This window comes from Takifugu flavidus, chromosome 8 (genome assembly GCF_003711565.1).
Source record: "Takifugu flavidus isolate HTHZ2018 chromosome 8, ASM371156v2, whole genome shotgun sequence".
NCBI classification, from domain to species: domain Eukaryota; kingdom Metazoa; phylum Chordata; class Actinopteri; order Tetraodontiformes; family Tetraodontidae; genus Takifugu; species Takifugu flavidus.
The window spans coordinates 13689015-13703520 of record NC_079527.1 but is presented as its reverse complement, the minus strand read 5'-3'; the positions used below and the strand labels follow the sequence as shown (position 1 = coordinate 13703520).

Here is a 14506-nt window from a genome sequence, read left to right as displayed (position 1 = left end):
TTTATATATGATGACGATATATAAACACTTAAATAAAATGATTACACTACATTTTCGACACCACATCTTTTAGGTATTGGACCGATGATAATTATGTGTGCACACAAACGCGCGCACCCCCCCACACACATATATATATATATATATATATAGAGAGAGAGAGAGAGATATTACATATTTATTTAGCTCTTAAACATTTTATTTTGTAAATTATGTATAGATTTGTATAGATAATTGTATAGATTATAGAATGTGGCCTTTGTTCTATGGGTGCAATTCAATCTGTGGCCGCTAGATGGAAGGATTAACCCTTAAATTGCAGGTTAACGTCAACCTTTACACAGAATTAATTACCAGGGTAACATTGTTCTATTCTTTTATGCTCTTGAAACAATCACGCAAGGTCTCTTTTGTTTTATATTCAATGCAATTTAATTGAGGAAGCTAAAATATTTGCTCTATTTTCTCTTCAATGGCAGGAAGTCGATATCTGGGGAAAATTATAGGCAGCATGCATTCCCCAGGGCCCTGAGCCAGAAGTGGATTCTTGTTGAGTGGCTCTTTTCCAGTGTAACTGGTGGCTGTGAGGTCCCTGTACTGGGATGCAGGATGCAGACTCACTGCTCTGGCATTTGCATCCGTTGTTTAACATTGTCAAACTGACAAACACCGAAGGAACAACACTGGTATCAGTGAGATGTCAGCGTTAAGACTGCTATCACTCCAGTTAAGGTTGTATATTATATTATAAAATATACCACTAAAGTGGTCTTTAAAAGGCCAAAATAATTCAACAAACTACTTGTATTTAATAGTTTAGGCAGCTATCCTTCAGCAACATCAAAAGTTTCTTCTCGTGATGTTCAGTAACGTTTAGTTCAATAAATTGAGTTGTTTTTAGCTCGAAACACTCGTCGCAGATTTTCGTACGTCATGAGACACGTCACCCGGTGATTGGAGGTTGAAGCTCGAGACTGTGCTGTGATTGGTTAATTAATGGAAAATCGTCACTTTCCTGCGACGCGATCGACCCAACGCTAATTAGCCCAGCGCTAGCTTAGCTCGCACCTCTCCCAACTGTCTGACGTCAGTCCGTTTTTGGTCCTTATCGATTTTATTTTGTTTGCCAAGTAGACGCTGTTAGACCAGCTAATGTCTCTATGGCAGAAACTTGATCAAAATGAGCTGAAAACGGTGTCTAAAGCTGTGAAAAACCTGATGTTTGATGTGGAACAGTGTAGGAAGTTGAAACTATTAACAATCCATGTCCTATTATGCAACTAGTTTTTCATTTGTTTTTCAAATCCACTTTACATTTTTGTGTGCCATCCTTTATTTAGCCTCAAAATATAATAAACTTAGAAGCAGGTGGAACTCCTGGAACAATTGTGGCAGCGGTCCACTCTGCATCATTTGTTTAACCTTTCCGGCCTCTGGGTTATTATTGTTTTAACTCTCCAATGGTCGGAAGGACTCAGCCAGGCCTGATAATTTCAGCATTGATGACAGAGTCCCTGTGGAAAGAATTTGAGAAGACAGGAGAAAACAGGATAATGACCAAAGATCACGGCAGTCGCGTCAGAGCGTGCCGACAGATGTGCAAAATCACCATCCATGTGTTGCGACTGGACACAGAGCAAATGCCCGTGAAGCAACCAGCCTATGTGAGGTGGAAAGTTGCCACACACCATTCGGTTCCAGGCTGAAAGTGCTGCTCCAGCGCCTGGAAAGAATGCGCCCTCCTTCCCCTGATCTCTGTGACGGCAGCACTGTGGCATCATTAGGCCTCGACCGAAACCAATCCTTTTTAAATGGCGCTATTCATAAAACCGGCTAATGCTATTTTCGTCTGCTCTTCTGGCTGAACTGAGGAGGGAAATTCAGACTCTGTCAACCAAAGTAAATTCTCTATAAAAGACTGAGGACACAAAAGGACTGAATCAACCTAAATGGGTGTATTTAATAGTGGTTAATAGCCATAATAATACTATTTATACCCCCTCCAAAACCCCTAATAATTAAGAAGCATTAAATCTGTCCAAGTATCTTTCTGAAGCTGCATATTTGATGTGGCTGTTGCAGTAGCCAGGGTGCCCTTAGTTGACTCCATAACTATTAACTATTATTAAACTATTAAGTTAATCCTGATAAATGTCTGAATTGCCACTGAAGGCAAACATTTTTTGCTGTGTAGACATCCGAGAAACAATGGAAAGAGGCAATAAATAGTAAATCTTAAAGGGAAACTGCTAAAATAAGCAAAAAAAAAAAAAGAAGAAACCGTGGAATGACTCACGATGGAAGTAGAAAAGCAGCTGCATGTTCACAGCTGTATGAAATATGACGTGTCTCGCTCCGCCTGCCATCTTCCAGGAGCCTCCGTCATCTACATTCCCTTACAGCAACAACTCCCCAACACAGTGCGCAACTCTAAAAAAAATAGGATGTTGCTGTTTTCTTCCCGCCTTCGGCAGTAAAAACCCTCTGATCTGGCTGCAGGCCCGTCTCGGTCAGGCGGGGAACCCTCACGGGAACCCCTTCTTTAACCCCCATGAGACTCGTGGGGGTTAAAAGAAGGGGTGACATAATCACAGAGGTATCTGGAGAAAGAGAAACCTGACTATTCACACTAATCTAAGTTCACATCCACAGATGGACTTTAACCGACTTTTTGAAAGTGCTGAGGGATTCGATGCGCCCCTCCTTGTCTGAAGGGTGTCGGTGGCCACAACTGCTGCATTTGAACAGGGAAAAATGTCAACGTCCTCATTTTATGCTTGTAATAATGCACTGAAGTGTTCATACATCATTATTGTCATCATCATCGTGGAGAAACCTCAATTTTATGCACCTTTTGATGTGGAAATAATGATCTGATGCTTCTTAGAGCTTAGATGTCTACATTAGCATGCTAATATGTAAGTTAAAGTTAGTGTTGTAAAGTGAATTGTTTAGGTCTTTAACGCTACTGATATGGTTTCTTTTCTTTTATTCCAGATACCGCTGTCGCCTCAGGCTCCTGTGATCAATAGCCTGCGATCTTCAGGTCAGTCGCTGCGATGCAGAAGTGATGGGAATACGATGGATATGTGTTGGGGCAAATCTGAGAACGGATGTGGAATCACTTCCTGTGCTGCTGCCCTAATCCCTAATGGGCAATTGAAGTGAATCATGTAAAATTCCCAGCTTGTGGTAACTGTCTAACCTCCATCATGACAGGAAAATCACTCCTCCCTTAATCAAAACCACATTTTTGTGGCACCATCGATCGTTCCCAGTAGAAGCCGACAATAATACGGCGCTCACATTCGCTAGTTTTTATCTGGATTACCTCGTTTCCATGTCATCGATGTGGGTGAAAGTTTCCAAAACTAACATGTTGGGCTTTTTTTTTTGTTTCCCTGCTCCACCCAGTTGCCACGGAAACAACATTTGCAGAAGCTGAAGTATGTTGAAAAGTAGAGGTGACTTTCCGATGGAAAGGGTGGAAAAAAAGGCTGCTAAAGGTCAAAGGTGAGCTTTATGTTGAGCACCGTTTATCTAACATGAGTTTTTCAGCGCGTTTCTTTGCAATCACCCACTCGTTATCACATCACACAATACATATTTTGTTTCCTGTGCTGCTCTGATGAAGACTTTATCTTTTATTTATCACTACACACATTTACTTAGACCGATTTTAGTGTTTTTTTTAAAAAATCACTGAAATTAAGGCAAAGAAAGAAGCAAACTGTCACTCTAAAAATCAATCAATTACACTTCCTCCAGTCTAAATAGACGCTAATCGCTACTTTTCTGGTGCTGTTGTGAGCCGGTGATCCAGACTCGGGTTGCAGCTGGGGAATCAGGCGTAACACGAGTCCAACAGGTGACAGGGTTGATGGAGCGGCCTGTCATAACAGCGCCACGCTTTATTGCCGTGGAACCGGGACGGAAAATTAATTACACGTCGGGGAAGACTTTAGGAGATTATTTATTGCTTTTAAGTTGGGTTTTAGTGGAAAGAGGATCCTCGCTGCCCAGGCCTTCAAAATAAAGGGTCCATCTGGATGTTAAATAACACCCTTTTAACTGGACGATCAACAAAAATAAAAGATCTTCCCCTGTGAGCTCACCTCTGTCGATCATCCAGAAAATAAACTATTCGCCATCAGGTATCAATCGAACCTGAAAGTCATTTCCTGGTGTTTGGGACCGTAAATCCATGCCGGCCAGACGTTAAATGGGTGGACGTGGACGCTTGATGCAGCTGTGCATCGTGGGTGAGGGTTTATCGTTGGGATCGGTTGGTTCGAGCGCAGACGTGTTTTGCATTTCCTGCAACAGGAAACAGGCCTCCGTCACCCAACCACTGCTATATTCCACCAACCAGCAGCATTAAAAGGCCAGAATCATCACTTTTATTCCAGCAGGGCCAGAGGATCCTGGGGAGACACCTGAACTGTGTAGATGGGTAAGGAGGGGAGATTACCCGGCAGAGTCAGAAGGTCAGAACCTTGAACGATCAGAGGCTCACAGCTGCTACCAGAGAAAACCTTCCGGTCCGGCACTTCTTCCAGGGGCTCGCACGGAAGTTTGGAGGGTTTAAGTGCGACTAAGGAGATATCAGAGGCCTCAGCGCAGATAAATTTAACTTGCATTTGACACAACGTCCCGAAAAGGGATAAATTATTTCAACGGAAACCCGAAACGCCTCCCCGAGATCAAGTCGTTCAGCAGCCGTAAATTCTTGGCGGTGTAACCTGAACTGGAGCTCAGCGAGATGGTTAATGATTGGAATATGTCCTGATCCGCCTCATTTCATCCTCTGATCTGCTTTCCCACAAGCCACCAGTGTTTTTTTTCTCCTTGTCTCCCTTGAAGCTGCAGCATGAAAACGGCTCGAATTAGACTCGCTCCTCTTTTTATCCGGACAGAATGTTAAAATCAGACCTTTGCTGCAAATATTCTGTCTCCACCGTGCAGATATATCTTTAGGAGAGGGGTCTCTTTTAGACACCAGTGGCTACTGGTAGATACGCTGGCTTTCATCCCAGTAAAAAATGGCTCTTCCCCACAGTTAATATTGCTGAAAGCTCCTCTGTTATTATAGTGCTTATTAAACTGGTCGCTTTACTGTGAAGGAGAACCCCCCCCCCCCCCCCCCCCCCCACACACACACACACACACCACACACACACACACACACAGATCAGAGGGCTCTGTTGTTTCTCACTGATCGTACACTCTGACCCCTGTCCCTTGTGTTGCATTCAGGGCTCTTCAGGCTCCAGCAGAGTGTGACCACTCACCTAAAGGAAGGGGGGGGGGGGTCATCTCCCAGCCTGCCACACTAATCACACCCGCTGACTCCTGTGCTCAGCCCCCCCACCCTGCAGCTGGCAGGTGAATCAACGCGCTCTTTGTCAGGTCACCTGAAGGTCTGTTTTTGCCCCCTTTAAGCGTAAACTCCTCCCCCCACCAGTGTTATGCGTCAGCTGCTAAATGTGCGAGGAACCTGCCCACTTAAGCAGGGTGGGGGTCCCACAATATTACACAATAAAGCAACTTTAGGCCCCACGCTGTGCTAATAAGGGGGCCCGGTGCCGTAAAGGCCGTGGTGCATGTGGAGGAAGGTGTGGGATAATTAAGCTGATGAGAGACCTTTATTATGTGTTCCGGGCTTTAAAGGTTTACATGACTTGGTGAACAGTATGGACGCTGTAAGGGACGAGATTAATGCAGAGGCTGAACGCACGCTCCTCTCCCTGTAAACGTTCCTCTATGGAATGCTTTGACCCTCTCTTCATCAGTCAAAAATACTTTTAAGATAAACTTTATTGCTTTTTATATCTCAGTTTACATAGCTATAGTTGCTGCCTAAGCCTCTTTTATCCTTCAAAGGGAAAATAAAAGCCCCGGACTCACGTTGTCAATGCTGCTCCGTCTCTTCGCCACAGTCGTGTTCTGAGAAGGAAATTCAAACATTTTTCTACCATTAAAAAGGTCCAAATTTCCTTAAGGATGAAAGACATTTAAGCTTAGTTTGAAGCAGAGGACGTCGACACCCCCCCTCCAGATAAACCCTGGCTTCATCAGTGATACAGATGCATAAATGACATAATAGAATTGTGAGTTTTCATTTCCGAGCATGCTTTGCCTGCCGATAATACATTTGCATCCATTGCGGACGGCATATTTTCCTTTTATTAAATTATGTAAATTGCCGTATAGATTTCGCTCCATAAACGTTCCACGCTGAGAGACGAGGCTTCCTCCTGCTGCAATGAAATGATGTAACATTCAGTTTCACTTCCAGAGTTTCAACATTTTGGAAAATAAGCATGTTTTTCTTGAGACTCATGAAATTAGGTTCGTCTTTGCTTTACCAGTTTGTTAGCTTAGCAGTGGTTAGCAACTCTTTAGCAAAAAAAAAAACCTTTTGCTTTCCCTGCACATAACTGAACGATTTCCATTTTACATTCTTTTTCTTTATTTTCAGGTTGTTTTTTTTCTGCTAAGCTAAGCTAGGCTAGTGTGCTAATAGTTTATTTAGTATATAAACAGCGTAGACCACAGGCACATAATATGAAGTGGTCTTTGGTGAGTTTTCTTTACAAAAACGTCAAAAGAATGTAAACAGCTCAGCATCACAACAGCACCCACCCTCGCTCGAATTGACCAACAAGGCAGCAAGAAGATCCTCTCACTGCGGATCATTGCTGGTGATCATCTGCTCGGAGCTTCGCCACCAGCTAAACCTGCGTTGAAGGGGGCTCTTGTTGCTGTAGCTCAGCAGCGTCTCCTTGTGAACGACTCCCGACTCCGACCTCCAGAGGCCGAGCTCAAACCCAGTCACAGATTAAAGTTCAACTGCTGACTAATCCGGGTTTATCCTGTGTTACCGACATGTTTATCTGGGTTTGAGAACGGGGGGGGGGGGCGATTTCCCTCAGTCATGTCAGCTGTGAGTTTTCTGGAAAGACGTCTGTGCTCCCTTTGGTTTGGCCTCAGCTTTGAAGACGCTGAAAAAGTGGAAACACGTGACGGCCTCCTTACCTGCTTCCAGGTGTGGAGGATTCAAACTCCTGGGCAGCATCTGTCCACGGTTTTCCTTCTTCATGCCAAAAAAAGCCGTTTCCAGAGATGCCAACATGTTTTCAGCACAACCACAGATCAAAAAGCCCCATGACAGCGTAATAAATTACATAAAAATGATTTTAAAAATGACTTCACAATGCTGTTTCTCACATCTGAGGGTTCAGAGAGACGCTAGATTCAGCATTGGAAAAAATAAATCTAGACATTGATAACGTATGTATTTACTTTAGATTTGCTTCAAAAACCAAACCTTAGTTATTGAGTGGGGAATTAAAGAACAAAAATCAAGTAAATTTCCTTCACCTTTCATTTCTGTCTGTATTTATCTGGTTCCCTTTAACTATGAGTACTGACTCGAGGTCTGTGGTTTAAGACTTGAGCAGAACATGACTGTGGAAACATCCCATAATGAGCAAAGGAAAGCCTTACTCATGCACGCCGAGGCCTCCGTCACCAACGCTCAGCTGAGAGACGTCGGCAGCCAGTAAATGACCCCACCCGGCTGCTCTTGTTCTGTCCTCATCCAAAAAAGGGGGGAGAAAACTCGCTAACATCATCAGCGTGGCCTCCTGAACCACAACTGAGAGACATGGAAGCAATTACAGGAACAGGAACTTGCTCTGCTCTGCCTGCGCTAGCAGCCTGTCCTGAGGAGAAAACGGCACCAAAAGGGCCCAAAAGGAGCAAATCTGTTGTGATTGAACAGAAAGGGGAGAGACGCTCAGGATTAGACAGGTTTGACAGGACGGTGACGTTAGGACTGCACGGTTCTTCCGCTAAATTGATTGAGACTAATTTTGCTTCCACATTTCTTCTACTGTTGCTGCTTTTGTCCTCTGGATCCTCTTTGATTCTTGTAAAAGTTCTTCTGAGCTCCAGAAGGTTTTCACTTCCCCCTCCTGACCTTCCGCCAGGGCTGGAATCATCAGTGTTCACATCAGCTGGGTGTTATTACAGGCCAGATCCTGATGAAGGTTCAAAACAGCTGAAGGTGTCCATGACAACACTTCCTGAGGGAGTCCTCCCCTCCTTGTTATCCATGGAAACCAACATTTTTAACACAAAGGTTTACACAAAGGTTCTCAGTCGTTGCTGTTCCTGGATTTATGCGTTCTCAGAGCTATATGTGAACATGGGGGGAACCTTCCTCCTTAAACGTCTCCTCAACCTGCAGGTACGGCACTTGCAAAGGCCCAATAAAGATCACTAATCGAAAGCAGGCGTGCGAGAGCGGGGCTGAGGAGGGACCCGTCGGGGGAGCGATGAAAAGGAGGCCGACGTGGAAAGAAGGAGCTGCGCTGTTCTTCTCGTTGAGCTTTGACCATCTCTCGACGCCCAGCGAGCAGCTGACCAGACCACGCTTTCGCCTGCCATCCCTCCACCATGGAGGGGGCATTTTCTGCCTGGGGGGACCCGGCTGGACCACCTCCCTCAAAGGCTAGATTTGGGCACCCCTGGCTTAAGGGCTCGGGCCCCAACCTGCCACCACATGAACACACAGCAGCTCCGAGTGAAGCACATACATGGAGAGAGCTCACGTATGAGGCAACGCGCCTGAAATGGAAACTGGTGGGGGGGTCGGAATGTGTGTGTAATTTGGGACACTGGGAGTTCAGATCAGATGATTCACCATCGCCGTCATCCTTTGGTGAATTAAATGTTTAATGGAACCAGATGATGAACTCCAATTTTCTCTCCTCACGCCAGAAAAACGTTTTAAATTTCCCGATTCTGGATGTCCACCCTGACACGCAGGCAGAGGTGGACACCTCCGCCACGCGGGCCCTTCTCATCCCATCCAACCTGTATTCCAACTGTGGTGACCACGCCCATCAATTCATTTAAAAAAACATTTGTTTTGACACATTGATCTTGCCTTTACCCCCCCCCCTCCTCGCCGTTTGCCCGGAAGGCTTCACGCCAGTCATGTGTTACATGCTGCGTTAGCGGGAACAGAGGCTGCGCTTCTTTCCGCCCGTGTGTCAGGTCATGAGCAGGGAACCCGCTGATAAACGTCTGAAGAGCACTCTGTGTTACTTGGGATTTACAGTTGCCAGAATACTTGAGTCACGAGGACCTGGCGGCACAGCCTGTCCCAGGAGAATGAATCAGAATATTAACACAAACATGAGGTGCGAGTGTTTTAGCTCAGCGTGACATAGGTATGACCATGAATGGTCAGTCCCTCCGTGGAGTGAGACAGTTCGTCTCCAGGTGGTGGTGAATCAGAACTGCCGTGTCGCCTCTCACATGAATGAGAGGAGCCTGGAGACCGAAATGAAGCTAATTTATTTAATTGAAATGCTTCCGCTGGGGACGTGTAGCCTGACCGAGCTAATTCTGATGCCGGGTCAGCTGAACTGGGCCTCTGGGTTTGTGTTGAGACTGTAGGGAAATAATAATATGAAGGATCCAAGGAGGTCTCAGAGAAACTCTGAAGCCCTCCCACAAGGATAAAAGCAGCGATAACACCATTTGACCCCACAATGAAAAAAAAGAAATCCAGCTTCTGGGCAGGAAAAAGATTAACAAACCCCCCCCAAAAAGAGGAAAAACCCAATTTAGAAAGCAACCCTGAGATTCAAACATGAAAATGCTTCAAATCGGGAGTTTCCTGTGGCGCTTTCATAGGCGGTGGATTACATTTTCCCGTCGTTAGCCTGGTTGTTCCGCTCCTGAAAATGGGATTTTCTATCAAAATAAGAGGAATCGTATATTTCACCTCTTCTGCTGCTGGGTGGTCTTTTCACCCAACCTGAGCTGTGATGCGTTATGCTGCCAGCATCGAGTGGGCAGGAAAATACACTTTTTTTGACGCACTAAATTCAATTAAAGCCGTCTTACGTAACTGCCATAATGAAGCCGGTGTTTTTATATGTTTGGGGCTCATTCGTGCTGAGCGGTGCTCTTCTAAATAAGCTGTAAAACTCGCTCATGTTGCCTGGAAGAACGGGCGATTCGTCAGCGGCAGCACAAAAGCGCAACATTCCTGCACACAAACACAGGAAATCTGCAATTGTTTGACCCCAGTGCAGCAGCACTTGACTCTGGCTGCATGGCACCATCCTAATAATCCAGAAAAACTGGGCATGTTTTCCCAGGCAGTGCTGATCTGGGTTAGGCAGAGGTGAAATACACCCCGTTTTATTGATGTTTTACTGCCATTCGCATCCCGAGTTGAATAAATACAAGACGGGGGAGCTATTTTTAGAATTTTTTTTTCCAGAGGGGGGGTTCTTAGAAGAGATTTTCCACAGCGATGTCCCAGAGCAATTAAAATACCAAGTTACTGTCCTTTCTCTCTCTGTGTTCTTAGATCTTTTTATGCCAAGTGTTCCTGTCGACTCTGCTCCTTCTGGAATCTTTCCGGAGTCTAAACACTCATATTTCCTAGGAGTAAATATATGAGCAACAGGTGGAGTCGTGCTGGAGCGTGCGCGATGCTGAAAATAAAAGAGAAACATTAACTCTCATGAGAGGAGACAGGTCACTGTCCGTGCTGGTGTACTCTCGTGCACCCCTCGCTTTGTTTGGGATGTAAGTCTATCCCGGCAGAGGAGATGCTGCTCGCCCCATCCTCCCCGATGCCTTCATCAGTCCTAACCTCTGCCAAAAGAAGACATTCCGATGCCAATAATTTCCCAGGACCCCTCATCCGGCGTCTGCTCTGGCTGAGACCCTCCTGACGAGCGGCAGCACAGTTTGACCCGCAGCGGCCTGCGTGGCCAGAGGACGGCGTTCCCACCGGCTGATAGCGCTAATGCACCCATCATAAACCTCTGACGGCTTCTATATAAGGAGGTGTGAGTGTGCGGGACACCTCGCCCGTCTGGACAGAATTAGTATCAACATCAGCTTATAAGGAGGAGAGGGGCAGATTAAAGGAAGTCGTGGGGGAAGGTGTGACACGTTATGAGCCGTTGTGACTCACCGACACCAACATTGTTTCAGTGTTTACAGAGGGTGAAGCGTAGCACATTCTTCTGTACGCGCTTCAAACCCTGCCGGCTTGTTTGCTAGCGTGGGCTAACGGGTGCAGTCTGGACAGGACGTCCCAAACAATACATCAGGAAGTGGTTTGACGCGAGATAGAGTTGGGCAATAATGGTTCTTAAGCAACACCAGAGTATCTAGCTGCTTTCGGGGGGGGGGGGGGGGGGGGGGTATTTGGCATTTCTGTGACTGCAGAGGCCACGGAGCTCAGGAGCTCGATGGGATCAGCCCACGTCTGACCGGCACAGCGCCTCCTCTGGGTGCACCTCTTCAGTCAGGCACCAGTCACCTGGTTCCCAAATGACCAGCATCCACAGCTCCGACGGTCTGATTCTAAATGTCTGGAAAACCTCTTTTTACTACATTTCGGCGCACGTGTTCATGCCCTTTTGAGGATAAATTCTAAACATCTGATCCCTTCACTTTCTATATACAGTTTAGAGTCGTGCGACCGTCAGCCAACCTTTTTCCCTGATGCTTACTAAACCCTGACAGCCTGATGGATCTAGAGTTTAATGATAATCCCAAATAAGAACATGCTGACTTTAACATTTGAGTGCTGCCCCGTCTGCCTGCAGCAGCTTCATTCGACGTGGCCCAACGTAGATTGGTGAGCTGATAAATAGCACTAACCGCCACAGGAAGGAAGAGACGGCTTCAGCATATACACTCAGGAAGCCGTAATAGCATCTCACACCCAAGATCCCGCTGATGGTGATGCATGATGACAGCGAGTGGACGCCGAAGCTCGCTCTATTGTCACACTGCCAATGTGCAGGGGCGACGTTACGGGGAGCCTTTTGTTTCCCCGTCGGCCTCACGAGGTGGAGGAAGTCGCTCTGATGAACTGTTGAAAGTCGCCGCGCTCGTGTTGAGTCTGCCGGCGGCGTCGCCCCTTCGCTGTAGACAGCGACGGCGTGAGTGGGTGGAGCTTGTGTGTGTTTAAGGCAGCCAGACTGATGATTTTAACAATGTACCAACATGCTTTGTGTCTGTTATGAACCAGGGTCCATATGGGGTACGTCAAACATGTCTGGCCAAGTGGGTGGGTGTGGGAACCAGCCAGTAACAAATTGGAGGGAATGTGTGTAAGAGTGTGTGCATGTGTGTGTGCATGTGTGTGTGTGTGTGTGTGCCCAGAGGCTCTCCAGTGATCCCACTAATTCACTGCCCTCTCCTGCTACACCCCAGAACTCACTTTACAGCCACATTCCTTCAGTCCGAGACCTGGTGGCGGTCTCAGCTGCACACCCGCCCCACTGGCAAAACACAGGAGGGGGTCAGGGGGCGCATTACTCCGAGAGACAAATAGTCCAAACAAATAAAACATGACACCGCGAGTGACTGCGGCGGTGGGAAAAAAACAATTGGTTTTTTTTTATTGAGGTTGAGACGAGTTCTGTCCTTATACCGGTGGCTTAATACTAAAGCTCAGAAGGTTTGGAGGAGCTGAAGGGTCAGAGCTCTGGATGCTCCTGTGAGGGCTCTCGAAGCCTCCGCGACCTCCCCTTAAACCATGTCAAGAGTTTTACGCCGCCTCTTAAAAAGTTGTGCTTTTGTGTAAACAAGTTCGGCGAGGCAGGACGGCCCGAGCACATGTGCTGCGCGAGAGAGTGGCGATGTGGAGACGCTGCGGTGGGTCACGGCGCCGAGAACGAGGCTGCCGCTATCTCCTCGCCAAACGCCTGCGGCGTCTGAGCCCCTGCTCTCCTTGGGCTGATTAACAGACGAATATAAAACACAAGTGCTTGTTTTTAAGTGCTTTATGGTGTGTTTTAATGAGCCAACTACCCGGCGACGGGTTACCTCGCTCCCCACACGCATCGCCTCAGTTTGTCCGGATTGACAGTAAAAGCTCACGAGAGGAAACCGTAATGCAGATAGAGCCTTGTAAGGAACATCCATCCATCCAGCATCATATGATTCACTCAGGCACTATGTTGCTAAGCGCTTGTGTTGAAAACAACGCGCCGTCCCCTTAGCAACGCAGGCCAGCCGGGGACTTGCTGTCATACACTTCGTAATGTGTCAGACTGGCTGGAGCGACCGGAGGCCTGCAGGATGTGAGGTGAACGAGGCCTGTGCTGTGCATTTAGTAATGGGGATGTGTTTCCATGCAGCAGAGAAGGAAGTCGCTGAACAAGGAGGTGAAAGTTACTTCTGTGTCTGAGGATTTCCACGTCTGTGTGTTCCTGCCACTGAAAAATAGTGCGAGTGATTTCAAATAAATGCTGCCCTGTCTCCCACACCATCTCCTCTTCTCCTCCGTCACCCAGCCATCAGCAGGAGGGTCGCAGACCTTTTCAACCATAAATGACGCACAAATCCGATATCCCAACAGGAAGTGGGGAAGGAACAAATGGAAGTAAAATCCCTCCGATTGTTTTGTGTTGACTTGTATGTGCGGAGTATCGGGTTGCCTGTTGTGGTCTTTACTGACTGTGTGTTCCCAAGTGATAAAAAGTGTTTATACTGCAACTTAAAGTGTTAACAGTTGCCTGATGGCAGCTCTAAGGGACAAGAGGGGGGTCCAGCACCCACCCCCGTGGGGCCCATCAATGTCAACCCACCGTTTGTGCTACAGAGACAAAGGAGCTGAGGGTAGGGTGCAGCCTGGTGCCTCAGGTGATGAGGATCAGTTGGAAGTGGACGATAAAGCTAACGATTGTTTAACAGTGACAAGAGTGTTAAAGGCATTTTTGGTCAGTCTCAGACTTACACGACCCCCCGATAACATGCAGCTTCTACCTGTGTAATGTAGGGAGCAGAGGTTCAGGACGCACCCTCTAGGCAGCTGGTGGTCTGAGAACAGTTGTTTTTGAAGCACCTGATGTTATTTTAATTAGCTTTAAGTCTAATTTTTTTTCAACAACAACAATCTTATCAATGAGAGTTATGCCCGAGGAAACAGGATGATATGAACTAGATCACAGTTTTTTTTTATGATGAAGGGAAAATTGTGGCTGCACGAGGTTTCACGTGCATGGTCATATATCTGCCACGCCTTGCCAAAGTGTCAGTTCTATATTTATAAGAACATGGCCAGCAGTGAAATGTTGCAAAAGTGTTTTGCTGCACCTCATACTTGTTGCCATAGCAGCAACAGAAGTGCAACACCTTATCTTATCAGCATCACGGAGTTTTAAAGTGTGGGAAGAAATGACCCGGGATCAAAAAACAAACAGAGATGTGGTAAACGAGTGAGAAAAAGACAAATTTTCACCCATTTTCTGACAATTTCTGCCCATTTATGGTGTCAAATGAATAACGGCGGCGATTATATTTGTGCTATTCGGTGAGCTCAGTGCCATATTTATTCGTCTGGTCAGGCGATCGTGCTTGGATGACCTCCGATGGCTTCTGACATAAGCCGGCTTTTTTAAATTCACTGGCATTTTTGCACAAAGGTCTTCTGAATTCATTTTTTACCTGG

General features: G+C 46.5%; 2 long non-coding RNA genes across 2 annotated transcripts; one reads left to right on the top strand and one right to left on the bottom strand.

Moving 5' to 3' along the window:
• The first annotated feature begins 65 nt into the window (after positions 1-65).
• On the top strand, positions 66-6863 carry LOC130529970 (uncharacterized). Its single transcript, XR_008951687.1, has 4 exons — positions 66-732; positions 2998-3046; positions 3415-3513; positions 5257-6863. It is a non-coding gene; the product is annotated as an uncharacterized LOC130529970 (long non-coding RNA).
• Positions 1134-6045, bottom strand: LOC130529969 (uncharacterized). Its single transcript, XR_008951686.1, has 3 exons — positions 5908-6045; positions 2297-2430; positions 1134-1514 (listed from the first exon to the last, which is right to left on the bottom strand). It is a non-coding gene; the product is annotated as an uncharacterized LOC130529969 (long non-coding RNA).
• Positions 6864-14506: the final 7643 nt, after the last annotated feature.